The 19,759-nt window shown below is 39.9% G+C and overlaps 1 long non-coding RNA gene across 4 annotated transcripts in view; it reads right to left on the reverse strand.

The window, feature by feature from the left end:
* The window catches only part of LOC113596945 (uncharacterized), a 580,975-nt gene that overhangs the window by 307,567 nt on the left and 253,649 nt on the right, over nt 1–19,759 (reverse strand). For all 4 annotated transcript variants that reach the window (XR_008290728.1, XR_008290727.1, XR_008290726.1 and 1 more), the window contains exon 2: nt 18,703–18,809. This is a non-coding gene — a long non-coding RNA (uncharacterized LOC113596945). The remainder of the gene's footprint in view (nt 1–18,702; nt 18,810–19,759) is intronic.

A 19,759-nucleotide genomic window follows, 5' to 3' on the forward strand; every position in this document is an offset into this window, starting at 1 on the left:
ATTCTGTGTCTCCCTCTCTCTCAGCTCCTCCCCAGCTTGTTCTCTGTCTCCCAAAAAGAAATAAATGGTGAAAATAATAATAAAATAAAATAAAACTAGTTAGGAAGGAAATAGAAAATAATTTGGTCTACACTGGGGCCAATACATTAATGGGGATCAAATTTAACTGCGACAAAGATTTCTAAGGATGATTTAGAAATACTGGGGACTGGAAGATATCCCTTCAAAGGACTTGTGGTTCACCAATGTTAAGCGATACTTATGAGTGTAGCTTCTGTCATCACTCTAGTTTTTTTATCAAACTGGGAAGAATTAACTCCTCCTAAGTCAAATTACTAACATAGGGGGTATGAGATGGTGGCAGAGGGAAGGGACTTGTTGGCATCACTGAGTCATTTGCTCCACTGTTCCTGATGTCGATTTGTGAAACACGGGCAATGAAACAAGCTGCCAGTAAAAAAATAATAATAACCAGTGTAGAAGTGTGGCAGTACAAAAATTGTTGCCAAAATAATCAGTGTCCAATTTTCCAAAAGAATGGGTAATTGCCACGTGCAGACACTCAAATGCCATCTGTTGCGTTTGATTTCACTTCTTCACCGTCTTCCACAGAGGTGGCAAAGGGCAGGGGCAGTGCAGTCTCTCAGAAAATTGAGTTTCTGAGGCATGGCTGATGTGTTGATTTTAGTTGCTTTCACAATCAATTCAGCCACCGACATCACTACTGATTATGAAGAAAAGCTGGGAGAAACCACAGAGTGAAAGGATCAATTTGTTAAAAAGATAAACATGTGTAATTAATTAAACGAACTGATTCACCAGTGTTTTGGAATACCTACTATGTGCCAGGAAAGGTTCTATTTACTGAGAGCAAGCAGCTAAAGTAGATGAAAGCCTTGTGCCTACTGGAGCTCAGATCCTGAGTGGAAAAGGCAGTAATCACACCCCCACTTGCACATATTGGACATCTGATGTGTGCCTGCACGTTTTTTCTCAGAAGTTTACATGCATTACCCACATTACCCCATCTAATATTAACAAAAGCCCTGACATGGGAAACATAAAGATACTGAAGAAAAAAGAAGGTAATTTACAAAGCCAGGAAGTAAGAATTCTGAGAATCTGAAGCCAAGCTACATAAACTTCAGATGTTGTAAGTAACGAGTCATGAAGGAAACAGAGTAGGAGAAGGGAGCCTATCAAAGTTGCTCATGGTGGGGAGCAGAGTATAATTCTGAAAATGGTGGTTATGGAAAGCCTTTCTTGGGAGGGTTATTATGAGCCAAGAGGGAGTCATTCTTAAATCCAAGAGATAAGCATTCTAAAGAGAGGGAACAGGAAAGGCGAACACAGCTGAAGACAGGTATGTTCGGGAAGCAATGAGAAGGGGGTAAGAGCGAGTAGGGGGGCAGTAGGGAGGTGCTGGTGGCACACAACTAACCATGTTCATTGTCACTGCAGCCCCTGTCAATGACACGCTCAGACACCCTCAGATCCTTTACCATGTCTACACGACCCTTGCAGGTTTTGGTGTGCTGGCTCTGGGAACATGTCTCTGGAAAACTGTTCTCAAGTCCCTGGGTCCTCTTTGTCCTTTTTCCATATACACAGAACTACAGTGATGGGGAGTTTAGTCTCCGCAGGGCAGCCAGTAACTGATGGGTGCAGCATAATAAAAACCAGCTCCTAAGCCTTGAGCCGGAACCAAGCATAATTTACATTCCAGAGCTTCTGGGTAGCATGGTTTTAGAACTGCCTCCCTCAGAACTTGGTCTGGAAGTGCCCTCTTGCTTGTTTTCTTTCCCTTCACCTCCCTGCTTTCTTTGCCTCTGTACTGTTTTCCCCAAGAGCATTTTCTTAATAAAAGGCTTACACATGAATCCTAATTTCAGGGTGTGTCTTTTAGGAACTCACTCTAAGACAAGTGAAATTCAGTAACCTAAACCGGTTCATTTTAGGAAGCAGTTTATAATCCTCTAAGACTGAAACCTGGAGTTAGACTCCTCAATGGTCAGATGTTATTAATGAGCATGGCACTGGTGCTAAGTGTATATGCCCTGTGCCATGCTGTAGCACGGATATCACCAAGATTGTCACCCACTGTGAACTGTGATGGGTCCAAGTAGTATATGCAATATCTCCTATACAGGGGAGAGATGCGGGGGGGGGGGGGTGTTTCAATTAAAAGTATTATCAGATCTGGGTGTAAATGACGTATTGAACACGGAAAATGAAAGCCTTTTGTCAGCCAAATATCAAATCAAGACACAACTCCTTGACAGTGTTTAAAGAGAAGCTCATTTCCTACAGGTGAAGGGCTAGCCATGCAGAAGACCAGGCTCAAGATATGATTATGAGTCTCCAAGAGTAAAGTCAGGTTCCGATAGGAAAGGACATCTGGATGCGTATCTGGGGGAGGTTGGAAAATGGCCTCTCAAAGATATCCACAGCCTAGAGCTGTGAATGTTACCTTATTTGGCAAAAACAGTGGATATGTGGAAATGCATTTAACCTAAAGATTTTGAGGTGGGTAACTTATCCTTGAGTATCTGGTTGTGTCTTAAATTCACATTGTACAGCCTTATTTTAATGTATCACTTTTAAGTACCATACAATTTTTAAGTCAAATCTGACAAGTTTAGCCTTTTCTTTGGAGGGTTTAGTCCATTCATACTGAGTATAATTACTAAATACCGATATAGATATCAATAGATAACATTTGTGATCATAACATAACATTAGTAATTAGTATAATTACTAAATACTGATATAGCTATCAATAGATAACGTTTGTGATCATATTATAGATTTTTTTGCATTTGGTCCATCTGTGCTCTGTTCCATTTTATGTCATTGCTGCTTTCTTTTGGGTGAATCAAACAATTTCTGTGATTCATTTCTGTCCTGTAAGTAATTTCTTTTTTTTTTTATTTTTTTTTCAACATTTACTTATTTTTGGGACAGAGAGAGACAGAGCATGATCGGGGGAGGGGCAGAGAGAGAGGGAGACACAGAATCGGAAACAGGCTCCAGGCTCCGAGCCATCAGCCCAGAGCCCAACGCGGGGCTCGAACTCCCGGACCGCGAGATCGTGACCTGGCTGAAGTCGGACGCTCAACCGACTGCGCCACCCAGGCGCCCCTGTCTTGTAAGTAATTTCTTAGCAAAACATTTTAACTATTCTTTAATTGTCCCACTAGAGATTATAATAAGCATCTTTATCTCATTATAGTTTAATATACTTTTGTAGCTAACCATTTTGTGATATTGCTGCAAAACAAACTTTCATCTGTAGGTTTCCCTTTTCTTGGCTTGTTGTCTTCCATTTGACCCTACCCTTTTCTAGTTGTGTTTCCATGTTTTAATTTGAGTGATTTTCTTCCTGACTCTGACTGAGTACATTGTTCATTCTTTTTTTTTTTTTTTTTTTTTTATTCTACTGAGAAATCTGCTAGGGACAATGTTCTTCAGTCTTTGTCTGAAAATTGTTATTTCACATTATTTTTAAGGAATATTTTCATTGTGTCTATTTTTGCTTGGTAGCTGTTATTTTTCCAGCCCTAGAGAGACATTTGCTTTTGCTTTTCAAGCAGTTTAGATCTGAGGTAACTTCGTATACTTTCCTTTGTATGTGTTTTGTTAGAAGTTTAAGAACAAACTGCTTCTGGAATCCCTATGTTGATTTTTTTAGTTTAAAAATTGTTAGATTCCATCTTTTCAAATAATATTTTTGACCCATTATCTCTATTTTCTCCTTCTGGGATTCTAACTGTATTAATACCGTAAGCATGTTCCACCTGTCCTTTTTACGTTTTTTTTTTTTAATTATTATTATGGTAAAATACACAATAAAATTCATAAAATTTATCATCTTAACCATTTTTACAGTTAACAGTTAAACCGTATCAAGAATATTCATAGTGTTGTGCTACCATTTCCATCATCCATTTCCATAACTCTTTTTATCTTGTAATACTGAGACTCTCTACCCATTACATAATAACTCTTCAATCCCCTCTTCTGCTAACCCCCAGGAGCCTCTATTATATTTTCTGTCTCTATGATTTTGGTGATTCTACATAAGTATAATATAACTGGAATTAAACATCCTTTGCCTATTTGTGACTGGCTTATTTTAATTAGCATAATGACTTCAAAGTCCATCCATGTTTTAGCATATATGCCACAATTTCCTTCCTTTTTAAGGCTGAATAATATTGCATTGCGTGTGTGTGTGTGTGTGTGTGTGTGTGTGTGTGTGTGTATCACATTGTGCTTATCCATTCCTCTACTGATGGACATTTGGGTTACTTGCACACTTTAACTATTGTGAATAATGCTAGATTCATCAATTACCCAGAAGTCAAACTGCTGGATCATATGGTAATTCTATTCTCAACTTTTTGAGAAAATATCAACTATTTCCCACAACAGTTGTACCATTTTGCATTCCCAGCAATGTGAAAGTAAGCACATTATTCCACATCTCTGCCAATACTTGTCATTTTATGGTTTTTTGTTAATTTTATAATAGTCATCTTAGTGGGTGTGAGATCATATCTCAAATAGTTTCGATTTGCATTTCCTTAGTGATTACTGACGTTGAACATCTTTTTATGTGCTTGTTGGTCATCAGAATACCATTTTTTGAGAAATGTCTATTGAAATCTTTTGCCCATTTTTGAATTGTTTTGTTGTTGCTGTTTTGTGGTGCTAGTGTTGAATTTAGTAGTTCTCTATATATCCCAGATATAACTCCCACAAAAGAGGTATTGTGTCCAAATATTTTCTCCCATTGTGCACGCTGCCTTTTTACTCAGTTGACAGTGTCTTTTAATTTACAAAATTTTTAATTTCATTAAACCCAATTTATCTGTTTTTTGTTGCTGTTGTCTATGCTTTGGGTGTCATATTCAAGAAATCATTTCCAAATCCCACGTTGTGAAGATTTTGCTCTGTTCTGACAGTTGTAGAGTGTTAGGTCTTACATTTAAGTCTTAGAATGATTTCTAGTTTATTTTTGTATGTGCTGTGAAGTGTTTAAATTCATTCTTTGCATGTGGATACCCAGTTTTTCCAGAACCATTTATTGAAAATACTATCCCTCCCTGTTGAATGGTCTTGGTATCTTTGTCAAAAAGCACTTCAAACTATATTCAAGGATTTATTTCTACTCTCTATTGTATTCCACTGATCACTATGTCTGTCTTTATGCCAGTACTATATTCTTTTGATCACTAGCTTTGTAGTTACGTTTTGAAATGAGACAGTATGAGTCTGAAGAGCATGGTTCTTTTTAAATTCACTTCAGAGGGTCACCTAGATGGTTCAGCTGGTTGAGCATCCAGCTGAACCACCTAGGTTGGTTTCAGCTCAGGTCATGATCCCAGGGTCTTTGGATCGAGTCCCCTGCTGGGCTCTGTACTGATCATAGAGCCTGCTTAAGATGCTTTCCCTCTGCCTCTATCCCTGACTCATGCTCTCTAAATCAATCAATCTTTGGCTCTATGAGGTTCCTTGAAATTGAATTTTAGGACTTTTCTTAATTCTATAAACAAATTTGTAGGATTTTGATAGGGATTACACTGAATCTGTAGATTGCTTTGGGCAATATTGTCAACAATCTTACGCCTTCCAATCCATGAACATGGGATGAGTTTCCATTTATTTATGTCTTCTTTAATTTTTTTTTAGTCAATGTTTTTGCATTGTATAAACCTTTCACTTCATTGGTTAATTGCTAATTATTTTATTTTTTGATGCTATTATAAATGGACTTGTTTTCATAATTTCATTTTTGGATTATTCATTATTGGCATATATAAAAGCAACTAATTATTTTCTGATTTTTATTGAGATATAATTGACACAAAACATTTTGAAATGATTAAGGTGTACAATGTGATTTGGCAGATGTATACATTGTAAAATGTTTACCATGATAAGGTTAGTTAGCACATTCAATACCTTACAAGTCACCATTTGTGTGTGTGTATGTGTGTGAGATCTTTAAAGATCTACTCACTTAGCAACTTTCAATTATGCAATACAGTATCGATAAGTATACTGACCACCTTGTACATGAGTTCTCCAAAACTTATTAATTTTAGAAGTAAGTTTATATCTTTTGACCACCTTCACCCATTTACCCCATGCCCTGCTCCGGGTAATCACTAATTTACTCTGTTTTTATGAGTAGTTTTTTAGATGCCAAATATAAGTGAAATCATACAGGGTTTGTCATTCTCTGATTTCTTTCATTTTATGATATATATATATATATATATATATATATATATATATATATATATAGATTGTTTCCATATCTTAGCTATTATAAATAATGCTGTAATGAACATAGTAATGCCAATATTACTTCTAAATAGTGATTACATTTCCTTCAATTTATACCCAGAAGTGAGACTGATGAATCCCATGGTAATTATATTTTAAGTTTTTTGAGGAACCTCCATACGGTTTTCCATAATGTCTGTACCAACGTACATTCCTACCAACAGCACACAAGCATTCCCTTTTCTTTTTACATCCTCACCAGCACTTAAAATCTCCAGTCTCTGGGATAATAGCCAATTTAACAGTTTGAGGTGATATCTCATTGTAGTTTTAATTTGCCTTTTCCTGGTCATCAGTGATGTTGAGCACCATTCCTGTCCCTGTTGGCCATTTGTATATTTTCTTATATTTTCTTGTATATTTTCTCTATGCAGGTCCCTTGCCCATTTATAACTGGATTACTTGTTTTTGTTGTTGTTGTTTTTGTTGTTGTTGAGTTACAGGAGTTCTTTATATAGTTTGGATATTAACCCTTATCAGATACATATGGTTTCCAAATATTTTCTCTCATTCTATAGGTTACCTTTGTGTTTGCTGATCATTTCTTTTGCTGTGCAGAAGCTTTTAGTGTAGTGTAGTCCCAATGAATGATTTTTTCTTTTGTTGCTTGTGATTTTGGTATAATTTCAAAAAAAATCATTGCCCAGTTAAATATCAAAAAGCTTGTCCCGGTTTTCTTTTAGTTCTATAGCTTCAGATATTAATTATTACTGGATCCATTTTAAGTTATTTTTTCTTAGTGGTGTTAAGTTTGGAGCCTCTTTTCAATGTTTTGCACTTGGTTATCAAAGTTTTCCAGCACCACTTACTGAAGAGACCATCTTCTCCCCATTGAGTATTATTGGCTCCCTGTCCTAAATCAGTTGACCATACATGCATGGGTTCATTTGTGGGTTCTTGATTCTTTACCATTGGTCTATGTGTTTTTATGCCAGTACCACACTGTTTTGATTACTAGAGTTTTGTAGTATCGTTAGAAGTCAAGAAGTGTAATTCCTCTAGTTTTGTTCTACTTTCTCAGAATTGTTTTGGCTATTCAAGGTCTTTGGTGGTCTCACATGAATTTTAGGACTGTTATTTCTACTTCTATAAAAAAAATGCCATTGTAATTTTGGTGGGGATTACACTGAACTTACATATGTCTGTAGTTAGTACAAACACTTAAAAAAAGTCAATTCTTTTATTTCATGAATATGGGATATATTTCCATTTATTTGTGTCTTCTTCAATTTCTTTAATCAATGTTTTATGGTTTTCAGTGTATGGATCTTTCACCTCCTTGGTTAAATTTATTCCCACATTTTTTGTTGGTTTGTTTTCTTTCTTCTTTTCCTTTCCTTTCCTTTCCTTTCCTTTTCTCTTTTCTTTTCTTTTCTTTTCTTCCTTCCTTCCCTTCTTTCTTTCTCTTTCTTTCTCTCTCTTTTTTTTGTAACCACTGTGAGTGTAACTGTTTTCTTTATTCCTTTTTCAGACAGTTTGTTGTTAGTGTACAGAAACATCACTAATTTTTGTATGTTAACTTTCTCTCGTCAAATTTTCTGAATTCATCAGTCTCTAACAGATTTTACAAGTGTTGGCAGAGAAGCACCTTCATCAGTCAGCTCAGCTTGGGATACTGGACTGCAGAACTTATAGAATATGCCAATGAATCACTCTGTGAGGTTCCCCCAGTAAGCCCTGTGAAGTGAGACCCAAGTGAACCTCCCAGGAATTATCATGAAATGCTGGGAAAGCTGGGTGTCCACCTTGGGTTCTGTTTTTCCCACTGGATTAACTTTATAGGCCCAACAGGGTGCTCGTGGTTTGGTGGTGTGCCAGCCTGAAGAATGGGTGGTGCCGTTTAAGTGAAATTGCTCTTACACTTCTAATGTGATCCTTCTTAGTCTGTTGTCTGGGGGATGCTTCAACCTCACCACTGGGCTCTGGAATAATTACAGTGGTGTCTTGACTATGGGGAGTTGCTAGTTTGTCTTCCTGTAAGGGAGGCTGAAGTCAAGAAAGAACTGTGTTGCCATCTGATGTCACTCTCCAAAATGCAACTAATTTCCATGTGTTGACTTTTTATCGTTAAATTGCCAAATGTATTTATTACTTCTAATAACTTTTTGCGGAATTTTTATACTTTTCTACACATATCACCAGCAAACATTATTTTATTTCTTCCTTTCTTATGTGGATGCCATCTTTTTTTTCTCCTGCCTAAGTGCTCTGGAAAGAACTTCTAGTACCATATTAACTAGAAGTAGTGAAAGCAGTCACTCTTGCCTTGTGCCTGATCTTAGAAAACAAGCTTTCAGCATTTCATCACTGAGTATGACCACTGTCAGTTTTCCAAAAACGGATTTCACTAGGTGGAGATATATTTTCCTTTTATTCCTAGTTTGTTGATTTTTTTAAAGGGTGTTGGGTTTTGTCAAATGCTTTTTATGCATCAACATGACATGTGTTTTTTGCCCCTTTGTTTTGTATTATGTGGCATATTACATTTGATGGATTCTCATATGGTGAACCATCCATGAATTCCAGAAATAAATCCCACTTGCTCAAGATATGTAATCCTTTTAATATGCTGAATTAAGTTTGGTAGAATTTTGTTGAGGATTTTACATCAATCTTCAATGGTTTGTAGTATTCTTTCCTTCTGGTGTCTCTGTCTATCTTTGGTATCAGGAAAATGTCCTCAAAAAATGAATAAGTATTGAAGAGTTCTTTTCTCTCCAATTTTTTTTTTTTGAAAAGTTTAAGAAGGCTGGTGTTATTCTTCAAATGTTAGAACTCGTCACTGATTCCATTTTGATTTTATTTGTATTATTATTTACTGTTTTGATCTCCTTTTCTACTTATAGGTCTATTCAGATTTTCTATTCCTTATTGATTTTAGAATGTTTTTTGTTATTAGATATCTGGTTATTTCATCTTTATTACCCAATTTGTTGGTGTGCAGTTCATCTTAGTACTTTCTTATAATCCTTTTTATTTCTGTAGAATCAGTAGTAATGCCCCCAATTTCATTTCTAACTTTAGTAATTTGAGTCCTCTGTTTCCTTAGTCTACCTAGTTAAAGGTTTGACAAGTATTTTGATTTTTTTCAAAGAATCGACTTTTGGTTTAATTAATTTTCTCTATTTAAATTTTTCTATTTCATTTGCCTCTGCTTTAATCTGTATTGTTTTCTTTCTACTGCATGCTTCCAGTTTAGATTGTTCTTTTTTGTTACCTATATTTTAAAGCTAGGCTGCTGATTTGAGATGTTTCTCATTTTTTAATGTAAGCATTTACAGCTATGAAATTTCCCATTAGTGCTGCTTTTGCTGCATCCCATAGATCTTGGTATGCTATGTTTTTATTTTCATTCATCCCTATTTTATAATCCCCCTTATTTCTTCTTTGATCCACTAATTGTTTAAGAATATATATATTTTTTCTATTTCTACATACTTAGAATTTTTGTTCGTGTTGTTATTGATGTCTAACTTTATCACATAATGATCAGAGAAGATCCTTTATATGATAGTATCCTTTACATTTTATGGAGAATTATTTTGTGGACCTAACATGAGCTCTAACCTGGGAGAGGTATCAATACATACTTCAGAAGACTTGTTGTTGGGTAAAGTGTTCTGTCTATGTCTGATGGATCAAATTGGTTTGTTGTGTTGTCCAAGTCCTCTATTTGCTTCCTTATCTTCTGATTAACTGTTCTATCCATATTGAGAGTGGGATATTGAAGTCTCCAACTAATTTTGTAGAACTATTTCTGTCTTCAATTTTGTAGATTTTTGCTTCATACATTTTGGTGCCCTGTTACTAGGTGTGTAAATGCTTTAATTGTTACAGCTTCTTCCTATATTGAAATTTTTACTAATTGATGATGGCCTTCTTTGTCTTCTATAAAGTTTTTTTTTCAATTTATAGACTCTTTGCCTGATAAAAATGTACCCCCTTTGCTCTCTTCTGGTTATTAAATTCATGGAAAATCTTTTTCCAGCCTTTCACTTTCAACCTATTTGTGGATCTAAAGTGAGTCTCTTGTAGATCACATATGGTTAGAAATTTTTTTTTATATTCTATATATAAGTGATATCATACGGTATTTGTTTTTCTCTGTCTGGCTTATTTCATTTAGCATAATACTTTTAAAGTCCATCCATGTTGTTCCAAATGGCAGGATTTCCTTGTCCCTCCCCCACAATGACTGTTATATTGCATCACACACACACACACACACACACACACACACACACACACACAACTTCCTTATCCATTCATCCACTGACGGACACTTAGACTGTTTTCACATTTTACTTTTCATACATAACGCTATCACGGACATGGGGGTTCAGATACCTTTTCACGTTAGTGTCTTGTTTCCTCTGGATACATTCCCAGAAGTGGAACTGCTGGTGCATAAGGTTAATTCTATTTTTAATTTTTTGAGGATCCTCCAGGTTTTCCAAAGCACCTACACAAGTCTGCATTCCCAGCAACCATGCACATGAGTTCCTTTTTCTCCATATCCTTGCCAGCTTTCGTTATCTCTTTTAGAAGACGGCCATACTAGGGCACCTGGGTGGCTCAGTCAGTTAGGCATCTGACTTCAGTTCAGGTCATGATCTCGTTGTTTGTGGGTTCGAGCCCCGCGTCGGGCTCTGTGCTGACAGCTCAGAACCTGGAGCCTGCTTCGGATCCTATGTCTCCCTCTCTCTCTGCCCCTACCCTGACTGTACTCTGTCTTTCTCTTTCTCTCTCTCTCTCTCTCTCTCTCTCTCTCTCTATCAAAAATAGAAGATGGCCATGCTAACAGGTGTGAGGTGATATCTTACTACAGTTTTAATTTTCATTTCAAAGGTATCATACAAAGAGAAGGAAATTTAGATGGGGAAACATTATTGTTTAGGTCTAATTGACTCAGGATGTGTTCTCTGGATTTCTAGGAGAAGCAACCTATATCACCCATCTGTTCCCCCCTGCTTTAATCCTAATCCAGCAACAAGTCACAAGCCAATCAGATGGATAACGTAAGCTGGCAGGACAATGGCGAGCCACACTTCTTCTCTGTGTTAATTTAGCAGGAGGCAGCTTTAAGGATTTGCTCCAGTATTAGGCTGCAGAGAAGTCTATTAATCTGTCGTCCCTTTACATCTCTGAGAATCTCAAGGCTTTTTAAAATTAAAATCATATGACTTTGTAAACAGTACAGGTTCCTTCAGTTGTGTGAACGGCTGAGAATCACTGAAGAATGAGCAAATCACTCCTTGCAACATCTGCAAGCTGCTTTTGACCAGCTCCAACCTAACCCCACGGTTTCATGGTTTCATGCTTACACTTACGCACAGGACATGGCACAACCCACCCCCCCCCTGCCCAAGTGTACCCCATATTCAGGTGTGGTTTTTTTTCCTCCTAGAAATAATTCTTTCCACCTCGCTCACTGTAAAAATTGATATGCACGTGGTTTTTGGTTTAAACAGTCTTTTAATCTCCACTAAGCATTTTTTGTTAGTTTTGTTTTTCTCTGTCTCCCCGTGTAAGCAAAGTAATTTTATTGCTTGTGAGAAAGCAATGATTATTTTATCTAAGACTTAAATAAATCACTCAGCAGTAGGCCGACTGCTTCTGCAGAGTGAAAGTGGAATCTGCAATAGTTTTACTAAAACACATTTATCCAAGATCCAGCTTCGTCTAAGACAGACAGACACAACTAAGTATGTGAATGTAATACCACTGTCCCTTAATACAAAGGAGCGAGCAGAGAAGTTTTTTGTTATAAATGCCACAACGATAATGTCCAAGTATAGAGTGATGAATTGTTATACAGTATTGTAACATTTATGTCACTAGTCACATTGTTACCTAGGATACGTTCCCTTAAGGTCACAGTTTCTATTACGTGAAGAAATGAGAATGATGATGTTTGGCGTTCAGTCGTGTGTATTCAAGTGGCTCATTCAAATTCTGCGCCTTCCTGTCCTTAGTGGTCTCCTCTGCAGGGACGGCATGGTGGGGGGATGGGGAAACACAGATTTGTATCCTGCTGGCTCAAGTCACTGTTATGGGGGAGGGAGGGACGTAACCACTAACGCTGAGCAACTCTCCTTCTGGAAGTACTTCCAAAGACATCATCACCAAAACCCTCTCCTCTCCTCCCTTCTGTTTATTTTGAGGTCAAGCATCCGTATACATGTAGCACATATCAGCCAGAAATTCTTTGGGTGATAAATGTCATGCTCAGTCTTTATGTAAACTCCACACACCAGCTACTACACTACACATGGAAATCATCTGTGCTGCCCAGCGCTTGCAGGTGGGTTTGCTTTTCATTTCCTGGGGTAGGATGATGACCCAGGGACCCCAGGCTGGGCTTCTCGAGGTTCTCCCCTCCCCCGTTTATGCGCCCTTGCGCTCACAGCACAGCCACGCGCCTTGGGAATCAAGGGGACCTCTGTTATCTCCTTGTGACAAAACTTCAGCTCCTACAACTGATGGCTCTCCCCCCTTATTCATTTCCAACTTTGCCACTTGGTTGCAGACACCACAGAGTCTCCCGTACCTGATTCTCCTTCTCCATGGCTCCTTGGCAGTCAAATGGCTCCTTCCCTAGACCTCTCCTGTCATCTCCACACCAGGACCAGGCCTCATACTTTCTTCTCAGCTAAGATGGTCCACAAGAGGACCCAGCTTGCAGGTTTTGTAACAGAGCCTGGCTGCCACTTGACCCTGGCTGCACGCTAGGGAATTTCTTCCTACTGGTGTTCATACCTACTAAGTGCAACAGTGTGGGGAAGCTTTTCTGGAGGGCTCGAAGGCATTTACAATTTGAAGATCCCCTGGAAAGTGTGGGGCAGGCTGGGTTGGTTCTTATGTTTGTTGTATTTACATATAGTCTACTCACATGGTCTTATGAAGTTATAAATGAAAGTGTCTGGAGGAGCATTGACAAGTCTTCTTTATTAAAGTAGATAAAAACCTCTGATTCTTGGACTAAGGCAGGGAAAACCCCAGGTTTATTTACTTGAAGCCTTTCATTTTCCTCTGAATATTCTGATTACAAATACTTGTCAGAGGGAGATGGAGTTAAGGTGGCCTCAGTGGAGAATGTGGGAGGATGAATTCATTGCCAGGCACTTGGTGAAGGCAGCATGGGGATACGGCCACCAGGAGAGTCCCCAGAGCAGTGACAATTGAAGGCTTCCCGAGGAATCATGAGAGGGAATCAGATACAATGTTTGGGCTCACACGAGGATCCCAGAAAGAAATGTTAGTGATATCGTAAGAGAGTGTAATTTAATAGAGAATTAAATAAAAAAATATAAGCAGTAATGAACATCAACAGTGACCAACTTAGATGTGTATGTATGTGTGTGAGTTTGAGGAAACCATAAATGCATAAGTAAAAAGCATACTTAAAACAACAAAATAAATTATACCTGATTACATCCAATGCTTTCTGAAGTCCGAGACTATCTAACGTTTAAGTACAAAAGACAGGCTCTGATTAATCAATATAATTTCAGACTTTAGATGTTTTTCAGCTTCTTTTCTTTTTTCATTATTTATTTTATGGATAAACTGAAGTGTAGTTGATTTGCGGTAGCAAAATATAGAGTTGGGGTGCGTTCTAGGGCAGAGCAAGGTTGTATAGAACAATACGAACGCAGTGTTAATCATCACATGTATCAAGAACCAAAACGGGACCTCCTACTTTGATCCAGAAACAAGATTCAGATGATTTTGCAAATTAAAGATTTCTAAGGGCAGAGAAGACGTTCTGTCTGCACATATGTACTCACAGGTCCATAGTCTGTCCGGTATTCAGTAAAGACCATTAAATAAGTTGAGTCAGTAAATGAGGAAAGGAGACACTCATGCTGTGGGTCAGGGAGGTTTTCCCTCTTCTTATCATTCTCCTTGTCACCTGTCCCTGTTCCTTCTCAGCCCCCAGCGACAAACCTCTCCTCCTGCAACCGCCTCATCCTGCGTCCCCCCACAGACCCATCTCTGCCTTGCCAGGGAGTCGGAACCTACGAGCGCACTTGCAGCGAGGGCAGCCTCAAGAGCCTTGGAAACGAGAGGTTGGAAGGCCCAGACACATGGCCGTGGATCTTGACCTGAAGGCAGGGGTGCACATTCAGGAGGCCAGTCAGGAAGGGGACAGACGCAACACCACCGGGAGGAGAATTTGCTGCCTGTGGGCAGGACAACAGATAGCGCTGGGCTGGATGCGCCCACGACCCCACGTAAGCGGAGGGATGGCCCGTGGGAAGGCCACAACCATGATCTGCGGTAGTTTGCAGAGAAGGAACTCCTTTCACAGGGGACTGCCTTCGGAGGAGAGGGATGTATTTCTTCCTGTGCAGATAAAATGTATGCGCAGAGGGCAGAAACCAACAGGAAATCTTTGCCCGTGGATGCCTGTCTCCATACAGCTGAAGAGGGACCCTGCTCTAGGTACCAGTGGCGCCTTCTTTCCAATTTTTCCACCCAAGTTCAGCTTCTTCATCAATTTTGCTGTCACTCCTGCACATGTAGTGTTTGTTTTAGGGCAGGAGAGGGTCATTGCAGACTGGAAAACCCAGAACTGGTCAACTAAGTGCCTACTGTCAGTACAGAGAGCTGTTGGTAGAAATTTTAACTACAAGCCACATCTTCCAAATCTCATTCCAGTTCTCCTTCCAGGAGATCAGTCACCTGGTTTCTTCCCCCTTCTTTTGAGGATACAGTGTGTGGGGCGGGGAAATGTGTATGTATGTTAATAAGGATCAGTTACCCGAAGGAGAGAATTACAAGGCAAAGTACAGAACAGTTTCTCAGACGTGTCCCGAAGGTTAATAAAACCGCCCCATTTGTTCAAAGGAATGTGAATTCACTCTTTTTAAATTTTTTTTTAACATTTATTCGTTTTTGAGAGACAGCAACAGACAGAGCGTGAGTAGGAGAGGGACAGAGAGAGAAGGTGACAGAACGTGAAGCGGGCTCCAGGCTGTGAGCTGTCAGCACAGAGCCCAACATGGGGCTCGAACCCACGCACAGTGAAATCAAGACCTGAGCCGAAGCCGGACGCTTCACCAACTGGGCCATGCAGGCGCCCCACGAATTCACTCTTAACAATGTATTTGCATCTATCAGTCTCCTTGGAGCAGTGCTGCCCAGCAGAATCGCAATGAAAGCCACAATTAGAAGCCACACATGGAATTTTAAATATTCTACTGCTGACATTTAAAAGGCAGTAATAAGTGAAATAAACTTATACGTATTTTATGTAACTCAATATACCCCAAATACTCTTTCCTCCTATATTCTAACAAAAATTATGTTGACATTTTTTTCACAGAAACTCTTTGTTTTATAAGTTTATTTATTTATTTTGAGAGCAAGGAAGCAGCGGGGAGGTAGAGAGAGAGGGAGAGAGACAATCTCAAGCAGGCTTCACGCTGTCAATGCAGAGTCCGACGCAGGGCTCAAACTCATAAACCGGAAGATCATGACCTGAGCCAAAACCAAAAGTCAGGCACACTTCACCAACTGAGCCACCGAGGTGCCCCTCACAGAAAATCCTTAAAGCCAGTGTTTATTCTACATTTACAACTTGTCTGCATTCAGACCATTCACATTTCCAATGCCCAACAGCCACACACGCTTAGCAAATACCATGTTGGACAGCACAGCCTTCCAGAATATAATTGCTTAGTATAACTGCTATTCAGTCACAGAAATCACAGCCATTGTCCATTTACTGGCTGTTACTTTGGTATGAGACTTCAACCGTGTCCCAGCAGTGACTGTCAACAATTAAAACTGTCAGCTTCTGGGGCACCTGGGTGGCTCAGCCAACTGAGCATCCGACTTCGGCCCAGGTCGTGATCTCAGGGTTCATGAGTTCGAGCCCTGTGTCGGGCTCTGGGCTGACAGCTCGGAGCCTGGAGCCTGCTTCCGATCCAGTGTCTCCCTCTCTGTCTGCCCCTCCCCAGCTCACACTTGTTCTCTTTGTCAAATATAAATAAAAACTTAAAAAAATAAAAATAAATAAAACTGTCAGCTTCGGGATTAACACCTCTGCAAGTCTTCAAAAATAGTTTTCCTTTTGTAACGTCAACTCACAGACCCATTTGTCATATGGTTTCATCAGATGCAAGAGGTTTTAGTCAAAACATTACTTAAAATATTCTTTAAAATTAACTTCTATTAAAGTAGGGCCGAAAACAGGCAGGTTATCCTTAAAAGAGTCACACAGCAACCTACATTTTTCTGTAAGTTAACTTGCATGCAGAATGTATTCCCATTTCTGAGGCCGTTAAAATAACTGGGTGGTTTTCTGTCTGAAATGCTGAGCAATTTAAAGTGACAATCGGTTGTTCCCAACCAGGCCCGACATCTACAGTGCTTCCAGAAATTCAAATCTTTCCAACTGATTACAGATTCCTTCCCCTACTTCAGTATTATTGACTTCTGTGTAAGTGTTCCATTTTACAGGTTGATTAACCAAAAGAAGAATGAATAAAAAGCCAGGCCGTGGTACTACCGGCCAGGGATGACTGACAGAGGATAGGAAAATTCACAACAGTAGCTGAGGTTGTACTTCCCACATGGTGCCCTGGCCTCCGTGCTGCTGCGTACCTGCTCGTACTTGGCTGGCCAAGTGAAAACATTGGATGGTAAATCTTAACGGCCAAAGTTAAGAAAGGAATCACTTAGTGAAGAAATAGGGGGGGTTCTATCTTCAGAGAATAAAGTCCCAGTGATGAGACATGAACATGAAATCAATCAGAAAACCATTTTTTTTGTTTTGAAAAGTCACAGAAAATGGGAATAATCTCCAGGTCTCCCTGGCTGAAGGAAAAGGAGAAAGGGAGGCAGTGCCTGACTGTAGAAATAGCCACAGAGACTCCCCGTGTCACTACACGATCAAGGTGGCTCCGATGCTGGTGATGTGCCCCGGAAAGTCTGGATGCAAGCCTCCCCCCCGCCACAGGGGACCTCAAACAGCCCTGCCTGCAGCCTGCTCTCTTTCCGTGGCCCATCTCCCTGCTCTGCCTTTTAAAATTATTACATTGCTCCTGTATGAATCTAGGAGTATTCGATTTGGCTGTATTAAACCCAAGTTGTTTTAGAGGATCTGCCAAGGGCTGCCATTCGTTCTTTGCTTAGGATTTCTACGTGGAAACCACAAAGCCTGTACAGCAGAGTAGGCAAATATTTCATACCTTGAGGAAGGTTCCCAGTTGGTTTAGCCCAAGGAGACAGCCCCTAGTAGGCAAATGGGTGAAGGTGGTCAAAAAGAAAAACAAAACAAAGAATTGGGTTTAAAATGATCTTCAATAAAGTAAAAGAGTCCCTATTTTTTCTTCAAAGAGAAAAAGCCTTTGAGGAGAGGAGTCAGAATCTCCTAGCAGATATTCTGATTCATTTTATCTGATTAGCACTTATATTTATGCCAGGAATTTCTGATACAGATTGAATGCTGGAGGAGAGAAAAAGGAAGGAATCAGGGAGATTTGTAGGAGACTGTTGGTATGGAAAAGCTAACCACGACCTGGAGTTATGGCCAGAGAGTCTGTGGGCTGGCCTCTGTCCTCCCCCTCCTCTTCCCCCATCATGAGCTTACTGTGATACGTAAGCATCTGTTATACAGGGAAACATTTTGAAAGTATATCAAGACCGTGTTTCAGCTTCATGACACAAGGAGTTTAAGTCTATTTTGATATTTTCTGAAAATACTCCTTTTGAAGGAGCCATTTTAAAATACCATCACATTTGCAAAAAGCCACACTCCAATTTAACTGCAAAAGAACACCTTTTCTTTACTGAGCCAACTGCCAAAACACTTGAAAATGTTCTCAATTTAAAAGGCAAGCCTATTTCTCCCCACAGAAGAATCTGGAGCACAGACAAGAAGTTTCCAATAATATTCTTCCAAATGGTGTGGAAGTGCCTTTCTAATGCCAGTGACAGGGCAGGGGTCTGAGTCCCGAGTCCCGACGCGGGGACACTGGGAATCAGCACTTGCAGAAGGGGCTGTTGAGTAACAGACCCGGGTGTAAATTCCATTTTGTCAGGATGGAACTGATTGGCTTTCCATGGGTTAATTTTTCTAAGTCTCTAGTTTCCATAACCACAACCTGGGGACCACGATCACCACTGCGGAAGGCTGCTGGGAGGACTACAGAAGAAAGCACAGGTTCCTGGTGATCACCACCTTGCCTGGCACAGAGGACATGGTCCATAAAACAAGTGGATTTAAAACATGTCTGTTCTCCACATGGACAAAGTACATCATCATAGCACATCATTCCCCAGCTTAAAATCCTAAAGTCAGCTCCCTGAAATCTAAACAAGTATCAACATCCTTACCATGAGTGAGGCTCCTTCTCACAGATCTGCCTTCTTAACCTTTTCTGCTTCATTCATCCATCCACGTGGACCTTCTCTCGGGCACATGGTGTGGACCCAACCTGCTCCTGGGAAGAAACAGACAGCACGGGAATAAATGAATCCCTCAGGCTCTTCAAATCAAGTATGTAATGAGTGAGGACACTAAGGTCCAGTAAGTAGTCCTCACCGGCCCAAACGAAGTAACAGACTGAGGCTGTGAACCTCTCTCCAAGGGCCCAGCAGTCACTGTACACAGAGGTGGGTCTACCACGAGGCCAGTGAGCCTGTGGGCTTCAGGAAGGACCACAGCAACAGAATCATAGACCCTAATGGCTTTTCACAAATCAGATAATTTAACTGAAGTTGGTCAAGACCGCTGTCTCTTTCAACTCTGATTTCCCTTCATTACACTTTCAGCTACAGCCTCACAATTCATTAATAATAATACCATGTAAGGGGCGCCTGGGCGGCTCGGTTGAGCGTGGGACTCTTTCTTGGTCTAACCTCGGGTCATCATCTCATGGTTCCCAGGATTGAGCCGAGCACTGCTCTCTGTGCTGACACTGCAGAGCCTGCTTGGGATTCTCTCTCCTCTCCCCTGCTCACACTCCGTCTCCCTCTCAAAATAAATAAGCTTTAAAATAATAATAATAATAGTAATAATAATACCATAAAAATTTTAGAATGACTGTCAAATTTAGGGAAACTGCCACATAGTTTCTTCCTGTATCAGCTGTACAGCATGGGGGCACTGGGTTGTTTCTGTGCAGTAACTCGTCTCACACACACTCAGAGGTGTGATTGCTGGAAGCCGTTCCCACGCCGTGATGAAGGAATCCAAGTAAAAGCAGAAGCGACTGCACACCACACAATACATCCTCCTAACCCCAAACTAAACACACCCTCCGATTTCCCTCATCTAGATTCTAAAGCCCCCAATAGCCATAAGAATACCACCTGACATGGGGTCAAATGAGACAGGAGAAGACGGAGTAGAGACAGTGGTCTGAATGGATTACGGTTAAAATATCTTAAT

Source organism: Acinonyx jubatus, chromosome D1, assembly GCF_027475565.1.
Source record: "Acinonyx jubatus isolate Ajub_Pintada_27869175 chromosome D1, VMU_Ajub_asm_v1.0, whole genome shotgun sequence".
Lineage (NCBI taxonomy): Eukaryota > Metazoa > Chordata > Mammalia > Carnivora > Felidae > Acinonyx > Acinonyx jubatus.